General features: G+C 36.8%; 1 long non-coding RNA gene across 2 annotated transcripts in view; it reads right to left on the reverse strand.

Annotated features, from left to right (window-relative positions):
- The window catches only part of LOC111094563, a 79,426-nt gene that overhangs the window by 52,868 nt on the left and 11,514 nt on the right, over nucleotides 1-15,044 (reverse strand). Inside the window, exons 2-4 of one of the 2 annotated variants that reach the window (XR_005385503.1) lie at nucleotides 14,566-14,748; nucleotides 12,253-12,339; nucleotides 10,876-11,026 (exon numbers count right to left, since the gene is read on the reverse strand). This is a non-coding gene — a long non-coding RNA (uncharacterized LOC111094563). Of the gene's footprint in view, nucleotides 1-10,875; nucleotides 11,027-12,252; nucleotides 12,340-14,565; nucleotides 14,749-15,044 lie in introns of those variants that run through there. The other variant, XR_005385502.1, reaches the window with a different exon arrangement.

Raw genomic sequence — 15,044 nt, forward strand, 5'->3', positions numbered from 1 at the left:
TGAGCTACCTGGGCTGCCCAATTTAACGGTTTTTTAATTTTTTTTTAATATTGTCTAGGATGAGTTTGGGAAATATCTTTTGTAAAACTTCTTATTACTAGTAAAAAAAAAAAAAGCCTGAAAAGATGTGTTAAGGAAAGACTATATATGTATAATCTCTTTCTCCCCCTTCTCCTCACCCAGAACTATCCCACCACACACACACACACATACCCACACACACAGTTTCAGTGCTAAATATAGTAACTTCCCAGTTTTATTTTATTGTTATACATTTTGCTTTAATGAATTCTCATCACATTTGAGACTCATTTCTGACCCATATTTGTATAATCTAAGTTGAGTATTCGAATTATTAGCTTTTTTCCATAACCATTATGATTAAATTGGTTGAGAATAATATATTCCTTGTATTAGTACTGTAATTAAAAGAGATTCACTGCAAATTTATTATTTTGAGATAAATAGGGTTTTCCATTATTTTTATTACAGCACTATTATTATTAGAGCATTATTTTATGTTATCGAAATTGTTAATTTAAGTCCACATGACATTGCTTCATCTTGATCTTATATGGTTTTCCTATTGTTCAAATTTTGCTAAGTTGATAAAGATGAATAAAAGAAATGAAAAAGGATTGTGGAGGTGGGGCATGATGGCGGAAGAGTGGGGTCCCCAAGTTACCTGTCCCCACCAACTTACCTAGATAACTTTCAAATCATCCTGAGAACCTACGAATTCAGCCTGAGATTTAAAGAGAGAACAGCTGGAACACTACAGTGAAAAGAGTTCAGGCTTCTATCAAGGCAGGAAGACGGAAAAAAAATAAAGAAATAAAAAAGCATCCAAGGGGGAGGGGCCCCGCGAGGAGCCGGGCTAAGGCCGGGGCGAGTGTCCCCAGGACAGGAGAGCCCCGTCCTGGAGAAGCAGGAGCTGCACCAATCTTCCCAGATGGAAAGGTGCTCACAGGGAACTCGGGCAGGATCCCAGGAGGGCGGGGATGCCCCCAGGCTCCCAGGGGCACTAACAGGGTAACTGCGCCCCAGGGGAGAGCCTGCCACACACTGCAGGCCAAGCTCCTTAAAAGGCTGGGGCGCTTGCCTGACGGGCCCGGGAGCAGCTCAGGCGGCGGCTCAGGTGGTGGCTCCTTGCAGAGGGGGCTGTGTGGCCCCAGAGCCCAGGGCTCCAGGGGACAGAGCCCAAGATCCCACGCTCCCTCAGGGACAGGCAGAGGCCAGGAGGACACAGGGCGGCAAGGAGGTTCCTGCTGCCAGGTGGCCCTAAGCTATGCAGATTGGTGCCCCCCGCCCCCAGAGTATCCAAGCCCCTGCAGACTGGGAGCTGTGGTAGTTACTGCGGGAGCTGACTCCAGAACTGTTGTTGCTCCTCCTGGTGTCACCTTGTACCTGAGACTGAGCAGGGCCACCAGGGAGCAGGGGCCTCACAGAATAAACACTCACACTGAGCCGTACACCGGGCAGGGGGCTGGGCAGCTCCCCCAGGTACACACACCTGAGAATCAGCACAACAGGCGCTCCTCCAGAAGACCAGCTGGAAGGACAGGGAAAAACAAGTTCTTGACCAAGCAGCCCTGGGAAGTTCCAGGGGAAGTCTAGGGACTTACAGTATATAGAATCAGAAGATACCACTCCTGGTTTTTTGTTTTCTGTTTGCCCCCCCCTTTTTTCTCTCTTTTTCTCCTTTTTCCAGTACTTGTTTTTAGCCACTCTGCACTGAGCAAAATGACTAGAAGAAAAAACTCACCACAAAAGAATCAGAAACAGTCCTCTCTCTCACCAAGTTACAAAATTTGGATTACAAATTCGATGTCAGAAAGCCAATTCAGAAGCACAATTATAAAGCTACTGTGGCTCTAGAAAAAAGCATAAATGATTCAAGAGACTTCATGACTGCAGAATTTAGATCTAATCAGACCAAATTAAAAATCAATTAAATGAGATGCAATCCAAGCTGGAGGTCCTAATGACGAGGATTAACAGGGTAGAAGCACAAGTGAGTGACGTAGAAGACAAGTTGATGGCAAGGAAGGAAACTAAGGAAAAAAGAGAAAAAACAATTAAATGATCATGAGGATAGGTTAAGGGAAATAAATGACAACCTCAGAAGGAAAAATCTACGTTTAATTGGGGTTCCAGAGGTCGCCGAAAGGGACAGAGGACCAGAAAGTGTATTTGAATAAATCATAGCTGAGAACTTCCCTAACTTGGGAAGGGAAACAGGCATTCAGATCCAGGAGATAGAGAGATCCCCCCCCCCGCCTAAAATCGATAAAAACCATCCAACACCTCGATATTTAATAGTGAAACTTGCAAATTCCAAAGATAAAGAGAAGATCCTTAAAGCAGCAAGACACAAGAGATCTCTAACCTTTATGAGGAGAAGTATTAGGTTTACAGCAGACCTCTCCACAGAGACCTGGCAGGCCAGAAAGGGCTGGCAGTATATATTCAGAGTCCTAACTGAGAAGAACATGCAGGCAAGGATACTTTATCCACCAAGGCTCTCATTCAGAATAAAAGGAAAAATAAAGAGCTTCCAAGATACGCAGAAACTGAAAGAACATGTGACCACCAAACCAGCTCTGCAAGAAATATTAAGGGGGACTCCATAAAAGAAAGAGGAAGTCCAAGGAAATAATCCACAAAAACAGGGACTGAATAGGTATCATGATGCCACTAAATTCATATCTTTCAATAGTAACTCTGAACGTGAATGGGCTTAATGATCCCATCAAAAGGCAGAGGGTTTCAGACTGGATAAAAAAGCAACCAATCTATTTGCTAAAAGACACATTTTAGATGTAAGGACACCTACAGCCTGAAAATAAAAGGTTGGAGAACCATTTACCATTCAAGTGGTCCTGAAAAGAAAGCAAGGGCAGCCATCCTCATATCAGATAAATTAAAGTTTATCCCAAAGACTGTAGTAAGAGATGAATAGGGACACTCTATCATACTTAAAGGGTCTATCCAAAAGAGGACTTAACAATCATGAATATTTAATGCCCCAAATGTGGGAGCTGCCAAGGATATCAATCGATTAATAACTAAAGTTAAGACATACTTAGATAATAATACCCTTATACCTGGAGACTTGAATACGGCACTTTCTACAATTGATAGATATTCTAAACACAACATCTCCAAAGAAACAAGAACATTAAATGATACACTGGACTAGATGGATTTCACAGATATTTACAGAAATTTACATCCAAACTCAACTGAATACACATTCTTCTCAAATGCACATGGAACTTTCTCCAGAATAGACCACATACTGGCACTCTAATGAGGTCTAAACCAATACCAAAAGATTGGGATCGTCCTCTGCATATTTTCAGACCATAATGCTTTGAAACTAGGACTAAACCACAGGAAAGAAATTTGGAAGGATTTCAAACATGTGGAGGTTAAGGACCATCCTGCTAAAGATGAAAGGGTCAACCAGGAAATTAGAGAAGAATTAAAAAGATTCATGGAAACTAATGAGAATGAAGATACAACCGTTCAAAATCTTTGGGATACAGCAAAAGCAGTCCTGAGGGGAAAATACATTGCAGTGCAAGCATCCATCCCAAACCTGGAAAGAACTCAAATACAAAAGCTAACCTTGCACCTAAAGGAGGTGGAGAAGGAAGAACAAATGAAACCTTCACCCAGAGAAGAAGACAGTTAATAGAGATTCGAGCAGAACCAATGAAATAGAGACCAGAAGAACTGTGGAACAGATCAACAAAACCAGGAGTTGGTCCTCAACAGAATTAATAAGATAGATAAACCATTAGCCAGCCTTATTAAAGAGAAGAGAGAAAAGACTCAAATTAATAAAATCATGAATAAGAAAGGAAAGATCACGACCAATACCAAGGAAATACAAACTATTTAAAAAACTTATTATGAGCAACTATACTCCAATAAATTAGGCAATCTAGAAGAAATGGATGCATTTCTGGAAAACCACAAACTACCAAAACTGGAACAGGAAGAAATAGAAAACCTGAACAGGCCAATAACCAGGGAGGAAATTGAAGCAGTCATCAAAAAACCTCCCAAGACACAAAAGTCCAGGGCCAGATGGCTTCCCAGGGGAATTCTATCAAACATTTAAAGAAGAAACCATACCTATTCTACTAAAGCTGTTCGGAAAGATAGAAAGAGACGGAGTACTTCCAAACTCGTTCTGTGAGGCCAGCATCACCTTAATTCCAAAAACAGACAGAGACCTCACCAAAAAGGAGAATATTAGACTAATATTCCTGATGAACATGGATGCAAAAATTCTCAACAAGGTACTAGCCAATAGGATCCAACAGTACATTAAGAAGATTATTCACCATGACCAAGTGGGATTTATCCCCTGGACACAAGGCTGGTTCAACACTCATAAAACAATCAACATGATAGATCATATCAACAAGAGAAAAAACAAGAACCATATGATCCTCTCATTGGATGCAGAGAAAGCATTTGACAAAATACAGCATCCATTCCTGATCAAAACCCTTCAGAGTGTAGGGATAGAGGGAACATTCCTCAACATCTTAAAAGCCATCTATGAAAAGCCCACAGCAAATATCATTCTCAATGGGGAAACACTGGGAGCCTTTCCCCTAAGATCAGGAACATGACAGGGATGTCCACTCTCACCACTGCTATTCAACATAGTACTAGAAGTCCTAGCCTCAGCAGTCAGTCACCAAAAAGAAATAAGAGGCATTCAATTTGGCAGAGAAGAAGTCAAACTCTCCCTCTTCACAGATGACGTGATACTCTACATAGAAAACCCAAAAGACTGCACCCCAAGATTGCTAGAACTCCTACAGCAATTCGGCAATGTGGCAGGATATAGAATCAATGCCCAGAAATCAGTGGTATTTCTATAACAATGAGACTGAAGAAGGAGAAATTAAGGGTCATTAATCTGGGTGCATTTACAATTGCACCCAAAAGCATAAGATACCTAGGAATAAACCTAACCAAAGAGTTAAAGGATCTGTACCCTAAAAACTACATTTCTGAAAAAACACTTCTGAAAGAAATTGAGGAAGACACAAAGAGATGGAAAAGTATTCCATGCTCATGGATTGGAAGAATTAATATTGTGGAAATGTCTATGCTACCCAGGGAAATTTACACATTCAATGCAATCCCTATGAAAATACCATGGACTTTCTTTAGAGAATGGGAACAAATCATCTTAAGATTTGTGTGGAATCAAAAAAGACCCTTAATAGCCAGGGGAATATTAAAAAAGAAAACCATATCTGGGGGCATCACAATGCCAGATTTCAGGTTGTACTACAAAGCTGTGGTCATCAAGACAGTGTGGTACTGGCACAAAAACAGACACATAGATCAATGGAACAGAATAGAGAATCCAGAAGTGGACTCTCAACTATAGGGTCAACTAATATTCAACCAGGCAGGAAAGACTATCCACTGGAAAAAAATCTCTTCAATAAATGGTGCAGGGAAAATTGGACATCCACATGAAGAAGAATGAAACTAGACCATTGTCTTACACCAGACACAAAGATAAACTCAAAATGTATGAGAGATCTAAATGTGAGACAAGATTCCATCAAAATCCTGGAAGAGAACACAAGCAACACCCTTTTGACCTGGCCACAGCAACTACTTGCAAGATACATCCATGAAGGCAAGAGAAACAAAAGCAAAAATGAGTTATTGAGACTTCATCAAGATAAAAAGCTACTGCACAGCAAAAGAAACAGTCAACAAAACTAAAAGTCAACCTACAGAATGGGACAAGATATTTGGAATGACATATCAGATAAAGGGCTAGTATCCAAAATCTATAAAGAACTTACTAAACTCAACAGCAAAGAAACAAAGAATCCAATCATGAAATGGGCAAAAGACATGAACAGAAATCTCACAGAGGAAGACATAGACACGGCCAACAAGCACATGAGAAAATGCTCCGCATCACTTGCCATCAGGGAAATACAAATCAAAACCCCAATGAGATCCCACCTCACACCAGTGAGAATGGGGAAAATTAACAAGGCAGGAAACCACAAATGTTGGAGAGGATGCGGAGAAGGGGGAACCCTCCTGCACTGTTGGTGGGAATGTGAACTGGTGCAGCCACTCTGGAAAACTGTGTGGAGGTTCCTCAAAGAGTTAAAAATAGACCTGCCCTACGACCCAGCAATTGCACTGCTGGGGATTTACCCCAAAGATACAGATGCAGTGAAACGCCGGGACACCTGCACCCCAGTGTTTATAGCAGCAATGTCCACAATAGCCAATCTGTGGGAGGAGCCTCGGTGTCCATCGAAAGATGAATGGATAAAGAAGCTGTGGTCTATGTATACACTGGAATATTCCTCAGCCATCAGAAAGGACAAATATCCACCATTTGCTTCGATGTGGAGGGACCTGTAGGGTATTGTGCTGAGTGAAGTAAGTCAATCGGAAAAGGACAAACATTATATGGTCTCATTCATTTGGGCAATATAAAAATTAGTGAGAGGGAATAAAGGGAAAGGAGAGAACATGAGTGAAAATCTCAGTGAGGGTGGCAAAACATGAGAGACTCCTAACTCTGGGAAACGAACTAGGGGTAGTGGAAAGGGAGGTGGGTGGGGGGTTGGGGGTGACTGGGTAATGGGCACTGAGGGAGGCACTTGGCGGGATGAGCACTTGGTGTTAAGCTAAATGTTGGCAAATTGAACTCCATTAAAATTTTTTTAAAAAGGTAACAGGGAAAAAATGTTAAGGTTTATCACTAAGCAAAAAAAAATAAAGTATTTTAAGATTGTTGGTTAAATTATAAAGGAAGGTAAATTAAACAGAGGTACATTATAAAGAAGTGTCAACTGAAAAAGAATTTCAAAAATCAAAAGTTACTATTCTTAGGTATCTATTTGCTATTAGGTGCATATGTGTCTATAACTGTTATATCTCCTTCACGGATGAATTGAGACTTTTATCAATATATAATGTCCTTCTTTGTCTCTTGTAATAGTTTTTTGACCTAAAGTCTGTTTCTTATGATATTACTATAGCAAGTCCAGTTCTTTCCCAGTTCCTATTTGCATGGAATATCATCCTCTTTCATCCTTTCACTTTCAAACTATTTCGGTTTTGGTTTAATTTTCCTATGAGTGGGGAATACATTTCTTTGCATGCTTTATAATTTTTCGTTGAAACTTGAACATCTTGAATGTTATATTAATTTTAGAAGTCAGATTCTTCTTCCATCTCAGGATTTGTGGTTGCTGTCGCTTTCTTTGCCTTCTAATCAGTTGTTTGCTTAAGAACTTTTATAAGCTATATTTGGAAGGACTGTATTATTTGTTGTTTGTAGTCTCTGAAATCTCTGTTCCTTTATCTTTTTGTTAGCTAATGTTGACAGATTTATTTGAATTCTTAAAGCCAAGAACAAAAGCTCTTTTAGTCTTTGCACATTGGATATATGCTATAACATTCCTTTAACGCTTACATAGCCTGTTTACAACTCTGCCTTAATCTTTATTTCCTGCTTGTATGGAGCCTAAAGATCAGTCTGAGGTTGAAAGCTTAAGATCTTATCAGGTCTTTTCTGAATGCACATTCTACTCTGGGCATGCACATAACTTTCTATATTCCCCAATATATATGTGAGATTTTTAGTGCTATGACTTTTCAAAGACTCTTCACAGATTTTCTTCCCAGGCTTTTGGCATGTCTATTATTGTTTCTCAAATTTCAATCATTTGCTCCATGCTGGAGTAGGTTATTCAGTTGCCTTTCAGAATTTTCAAGAAATGGCCTCTCTGTAGTCACTTTTCTGCCCTGAGAGATTTCTGAATCAGATGAAACCAAAGCAAGTACTTTTGTCAGTCCTTCAGGCGGCCACTAGACAAATTAAGATATATGAGCAATTCTTTGTGAACACAATATCTTTTGCTCCCTCTGTATCAGGGTGCCAGGAACATGGGTTGCCATCTTCAAGATCACTGTTGATCTAGGAGCAGGGTAAAACAAAGGCAACTGAGGGCTCTCCAACTGTTTTTAAGATGACTTCTTTATTAATTGTTTAGTTGGTCACTATAAACCTCTGGCTTTATTTACAGAATTCCAAAGTTTAATTTTAATCATTTTTGCTCATTTTTTTTTACCATATTTGTGGAGGGATAGCTCCTTGAGCTAAATGCCCCAACATTTTCATGGAAAATTTTATACAAGCTACTAACATACTAAAATTCCTTACCATTTGAAAGAAATACCAATAAATTATTTAATACCTCTGTGGATTGTGTGTGTGTGTGTGTGTGTGTGTGTGTGTGTGATTATATTTTCCAGTCTTCATCACTTTCTAATATATTCCTATAAAATGTTTTAGCTAGACATATTTCATTAAAGTAACTATATCATCAAAATAAAAATAAATAAGAGGTCAAATTATATCATTTAAATTGCTTCTGGAAAGATATAAGATGTTTATAATATCCGACTTTCACTTAAGCTTGGATCTGTCCAACATTAAACAAAATTTTCATAAATGCTACTTTAGTTTCACACTCTTTGCCAAAATATTAGATGATTAAAATAAAGAGACTAGTATAAGAAAGATACTTACTGGGATGCCTGGGTGGCTCAGCGGTTGAGCATCTGCCTTTGGCTCAGGGAGTGATCCGAGAGTCCCAGGACAGAGTCCCACATCGGACTCCCTGCAGAGAGCCTGCTTCTCCCTCTGCCTGTGTCTCTGCCTCTCTCTATCTCTCTGAGTTTCTCATGAATAAATAAATAAAATCTTTTTTTTTAATGAAAGATATTTACTTAACATCTATGGAATTCAATAATTTGGAACATGAAGTCTCAGTTTTGTTTTCTAATCCATCTCTGTGGGCTTATCATCTTCAGGGCCCCCCAACAAATTGCTTCCAAGTTTGTCCCCAGAACCTTAAGGCCAAAATTTGAAGGATATAAAATTGAATAATATAGGGCCTATAGTCATTAAGAAAATTCAAATGCAGTAGGGGGAAATAAGATACATCAAAATATTTATTTCCAATATAATACAGTGAGCAATGTAGATAGATGTATGTACACGATTCTATGGGAGCACAGATTAGCATTTGACATAACCTGGTGTTTGGAGCAATGCTGCTTAATACTTTACTTGAAAGGTGAATCTTGAATTACTGGAAGGTCAGTACAAGCAGAGGGCAGCATGAGAAAGACACAGAGACACAAACTAGGATTACATTTGTAAGAAAAGAAACTATCACTAGAGAAAATCAAAAGTGGACCATTGCTAATGAGGAGAAATAACAGGGATGGCAGTAAACCAAAGTTGTATGGATAGCAATATTACTTCTTTTAGGGGGAAAAAAGACTTCATAATGATTCTTTATGCCTTCCTAAATTAACGTTGTTTATCTGTTACTTGAAGTGAAAACTCAGAATGGTAATTATTAGAGAAGTGAGAACTGAGATATAAAGGTCATTGTCTGCTTTAATTCTAACACAATATGCTCACTCACTAGAGCTATGCATAAAGATAACTTTCTCAGTCAGGATTTTGCCTGAAAATTACTGCAATTACATATCTGAGGAGCCATAACTGAGCCATAACTCTGGACAATGACACAAATAAAGTAAAAGCTCATTGGTATGTGTTAACCATATGTGTGATTCTGTCTTCTTTTCCATTTATTTAAGAAAAAAAATGTTTTCCTTTTTTTACTGTAGGATTTTTGAGATCCTTGATATAACTCCACCTATTTTTTAATTTAAATTTTTGAAGATAATTCCGACTAAAGTATAATATTAAATGATTGAAGAGCAAGATTAGATATACCACGAAAAGAAACATTTTATCAACATTTCTTACAAAAACTTGCAATTCTTTTTATTTTTTTATTTTTTATTTATTTATTTATTTTTTTATTATGATAGTCTCACAGAGAGAGAGGCAGAGACACAGGCAGAGGGAGAAGCAGGCTCCATGCACCAGGAGCCCGACGTGGGATTCGATCCCGGGTCTCCAGGATCGCGCCCTGGGCCAAAGGCAGGCGCCAAACCGCTGCGCCACCCAGGGATCCCCTTGCAATTCTTTTTAAAAAGTCTTTATCTTAGAATTATTTCTGGTGATTCTTAATTTATATCCTTTAGATATTTTTATGTCCTGAGCTATACATTTGGATATAAGAAAGTACATGGATCTCCCTTTCATCAAAAGTAATTGAATTTTGACTCCAAAATCTTTTATGTGTTCAAATTAGAAAGCATATGATGAATAAATAACTTCTATATCTCTGTATCAGGATTGAGGGTAATTCTTACATTACATATAAAAGATGAATTAAAATCAAAATCTAATTGTAATATTTGGGTTATGTCCACATTATTTCTGTAAAACTTAATTTGGGGAAAATATAAAATCCATTCTAAACTGTTCATGCCATCGGTAGCCATTCATAGTGCTAGGATCAATTTCTTATGATGATTTTTCCATCTTTATATTTTAATCTACTGTTTTCTATATTCAGCATATTCTCAACCAATCCTCAACTCCTAGCAGTTCTTTAGTTCTCATCTAATCCTGACTTTTTTTCTGCTTTTCACCTCAATTTATCTTCTTTAGCTTTTCACAGTTCTCCTTGGGCATCTGTATCCTCTACTTTTTATATCCCATAGATAGCATTTCACAAATATCAATACTATGAATTTGAAAATTTGATATTTTCAATCTGTCACACTTTTATGTACTAGCATGTGTTCTCAAGTTGTTTCCTGCTATATCTGTTCTGAAGTTGTTAACTTCTGAATCAGTCGGATTATTTTAACTAAATGAAAAAGGAAAATAACAAAAATTATCTTAATAATTGAGTTTATTTTGTCTCACCAAAGAGAAAATATGGAGTGATGACTGGCTCTACAGCTGGTCAATGTTACAGCTAAGCAACATGGTTAGGGATTCCAGTTCTTGCGATCATTTCATTCTGCCACCCACAGCATTGGCTTCATGCTAAGACTCATTCCTTTCCTAATTATAGGATATTTGTGAGTCTCAGATGCGAAAAATGTTCTCATTCACAGTTTTTAAGGCAATATATTTGTTTTAGTCCATTCAGGCTGCTATAACAAAATATCATAAACTGAGTGGATTACAAACAACAGAAATTTATTTCTCACAGTTCTGAAGGCTGGGAAGTTCGAGATCAAGGCTCTGGCATATTCATAGTGTAGTGAAAGCTCACTTCTTAGTTAATAAATGGCTCCTTTTTGCTTTGTCTTTACATAGGAAAAGGAGGAGGCAAGCTCCTGAACCTTTTATAAATGCAATCACCTTCCAGTGGCCCAACTCTTAATACTACCACCTTGGGGTTAGCATTTTAAAATATAAATTTGGAGGAGACACAAACCTCAGATAATAGTACTATTATTAGTACTATCATCAGATAATATTACTCTTATGGTACTGAAAGAAGTTTTCCATGTCTCGTGCACCAGGTTAGACTATGTGTCTATTCCTGGACAAGTCTCTACTGACAGAAGAATGCCATTAAAGAATAACCTTAGACCTATATTCCCCATAAAACAGAGGAAAACAACAAACAAACAAAAAACAACCCTGTCCAGAGACATCGGGTAACCACAATTCATCTATAATCACCAAGGTCCAACCAAAAAAGAGGTACTCTAAATTCTTTTTTACAATAAATTAGAATGCATTAAATTTAAGAAATCAACTACAATGTTCACTTTAATTGCCTCAGAGACTGGAGCTGGTCAGGGTGATAGGTTAAGATGTCTTAAAATTTGAAATTTCTAATCTTTGTGATATAAAATATATTATTAAGATAGAACTACTTAGTCTTGTGAATTCAGCATGACATCAAAAACAAAAACCTTTTGTGGAAATTAGAAAATTATGCAATTTTTAAAAATGTGATAATTATGTTAGAAATATAGAATGTCTTTAACTTATATTGCAGCAGGCTATATATTGCAAGAGATTAGAGAAAACATAATGTCTGCTCTTTGTCTATAACAATATACAAACCAAACTGGAAGAGACGTTGCTTTTCTGGAAAAATGATAGAATTAAGACTATTTCTTGGTTAAAAACAAAGGAAACTTGACAAGTAGGAATATCAAAAACAAAACAAAGACAACAATACTCTTACTTGAATATATACTTGTATAATGCCTAGTGATCATATTATCTTAATAACTATTTAAAAATTGCAGATCTCTATTTTTCCTTACCTGATCTTTATTAGGAAATGGTGTTGTATCAGTCTGTTGTTATCAGCTGGATAATGGCACTAGTGATGATGGAGCAGCTTAAGTGTTCTGGGTGCACACAGAAAACAATGGAGAAAAAATAGAAATAGATTATGTTAAAATGATAGTTTAGTATTCCAGACTGCTTCATAAGAATTTCCTTAAAAACTCAAATTTTAAATACAGCTATTATGGTCATGTATTATGTAATACTGAAAATTTCACTACACATTGTCTCTTTACTTTGGTTACCATTTTTTAAGCACCCTTTCCACATCTACCATTTGAAGTTCTAGTATGAAGAGTTAGGTGGCAATATCAATATAGAAAATGGTTACTTATGCCCTGAGTAAATGAGTAAATTTGCTTCAATTTTCTCATCTTTTGACAGAATGGTGGCTGAGATGATATAAATGCTGATTAATGTGCTATCCCCTAGAGAGACAAGAAAAGTAAACTTGGGGGGTCAATATTTTTTTGTTCATTACCCAAGAGAATATAAAGTAATTTACACTTGGGTTGCTTTCAGCATGTAGTCTCACAATAATTATCCAAAGTTAAGCAAGAAAAAAAATTATTTCAAATTTAGGTAGTCAGAAATAAGAAGATGTAATGCCTTGAAAATTCCCTGAAGCAGGGTAAAATATGGCTTAGCCAGATGGAAAAGGAAAAAAAATCTATAAATGCTAATTTATATATGAAAAGAAAGCTGAATATTACTTTTTTTCTTTTTGTATTTAGTCAACCTGAAAATCTATACATATATTTTTATTTAATATATAATATTTTATTTCTTTTTAACATACACTCTAAAATCACTTATGTAAATGCAGATGCTTATATAAAAATATATATTTAAAGTGACTAAAAATTGTTTGTTTTAATATTATTAGAATTAATAAAAACAATTATAAAATGAAATGACCTTTTCCAAAGTTACTTGGTACATACTGTCTGAGAAAAATTTCTTTGCCTCAGTCAACATAAGAGACTTCAAATTCCAAATAAGATAAACACATTTTATCTTACTCCTCCCTCTAATCACACACACAAACCCCCTAGACAGAACCCATAAATTACTCATAAGGAGATGCTGAGAGATCAAGAAAAAGAAAGAAGACTAGGCTAAGTTAGGTCTGGTTTAAGACTCAAGGAATGAGCTAGAGGTTTGGTCCCTGGGAGTATTTTTCATGCCTCTCTAAATATTCCAACCTGAGCATCAGAAAAATGCACACCCATAAATTCCAACAGACACAAACAAAAAAACAGACCCAAATGAAAGTTCTTTCTCCATCCAAAGGACCCAGAAAAGAGGTGATGCCACTTTACAACAACCCTGTATTTATACATACTAATGCTAAAAGTAAACACCACTAAAAATACCATGTCACCCTCCCCCATATGTATGGGTGCCATAGTGGCAGGGCCAGTGAATGGAACCTTGTCTTTCAACTCCTTTCCCATCCAAACAGCAAAAGGTAGTATATTTTCTTCACTTTCTTGCCTGTGGACAATCTCTGACTTTTAACACCACCTTTGCAGTAAGAAGGAGGCACCTTTCCCCTGTGAAGACTATTGACAGAACTCTGATTCAACATACCAAGAACCATGACAATCTCAACTGAAATGTGGAGGCAAAAATAGTCATCAACATTAAAATGTTACAGATGTTGAAATTATTTGACCAAAATTCTAAAGCATTTAAGCTAAAATTATTTCAACAAGCAATAAAAAAACCTCAAGAGATATTCAAACATGTAAAGTACTAGGAAAAAAAAAAAACTACGATATAAAGGAGAACCAAGTGAAAGCATTGTAAGTGAAAAATACAATAACCAAATAAATATCTTCATGGGAGAGTTCAATAGAAAATGGATATGACAGAGAAAAAAAAAACAGGGAATTTGAATATACATTATTACAAATTATCTAATCTAAAAAAAAAGATTGATAAAATGAACCAAGACTCAGGAACTTATGACACACAACATTTTTACATTCATGTCTGATGAGTACCAGGAGAGGAAACAAAAATATCAAACTGAAAATATATTTAAAGAAGTAATATCTAAAACTTTTTTAAATTGATGAAAGACAAAAACCTACAAAAATTCAAAAAGGTGAATGAACTCTGTACAGGATAAACCCTGAGAATTTACACCCAGATGCATCAGAGTCAAAATTGTGAAAACTAAAGTCAAAGAAGAAAGCTTACAATCTTCCAGACACTAATGGCACATTACCTATAAGAGAATAATGCTTCCAGTGGGAGAATGGCAGATTGACTGTATGTACCTGATGTCACTGCTGGAGTCCTGAGTTTCATTCCCTGTGGTTGTCCGTGCAGGTAAAATGGCTACATGATCAGCTTTCTGTCAATGCTCAGACATGATACTCAAGTGGGTTTCCCTTGAGAGGGACATTTCACATTATGTTCCTGTGGTTCACTGTTAGAGTGAAAAGTGCATCCTGTGTTACCTGGTTGGGGAAAATCAAGAAGTTTACTCTTGATTTCTCTGTATTTCCACCAATATAAATCTTTCTTCTCTTGTTTGTATCCTGTTTTCTTTTGCTGTAGTAAACCCTAGTTTTGCTATTGAGCCTTGTTTTCTAGCAAAAATAAGAACAAACAATAATTAATAATAAATATTAAAAATAAATTATAAATAAATGATAACTCAAAATAAAACTAAAATGGTTAAATTAGTACCAGAGAAAGCAAACTTCAGAACAAAGTAAACTATCACAGATGAGGTAATTACATAAGGACAGAA

This window comes from Canis lupus, chromosome 38 (assembly GCF_011100685.1).
Source record: "Canis lupus familiaris isolate Mischka breed German Shepherd chromosome 38, alternate assembly UU_Cfam_GSD_1.0, whole genome shotgun sequence".
Taxonomy (NCBI): Eukaryota; Metazoa; Chordata; class Mammalia; order Carnivora; family Canidae; genus Canis; species Canis lupus.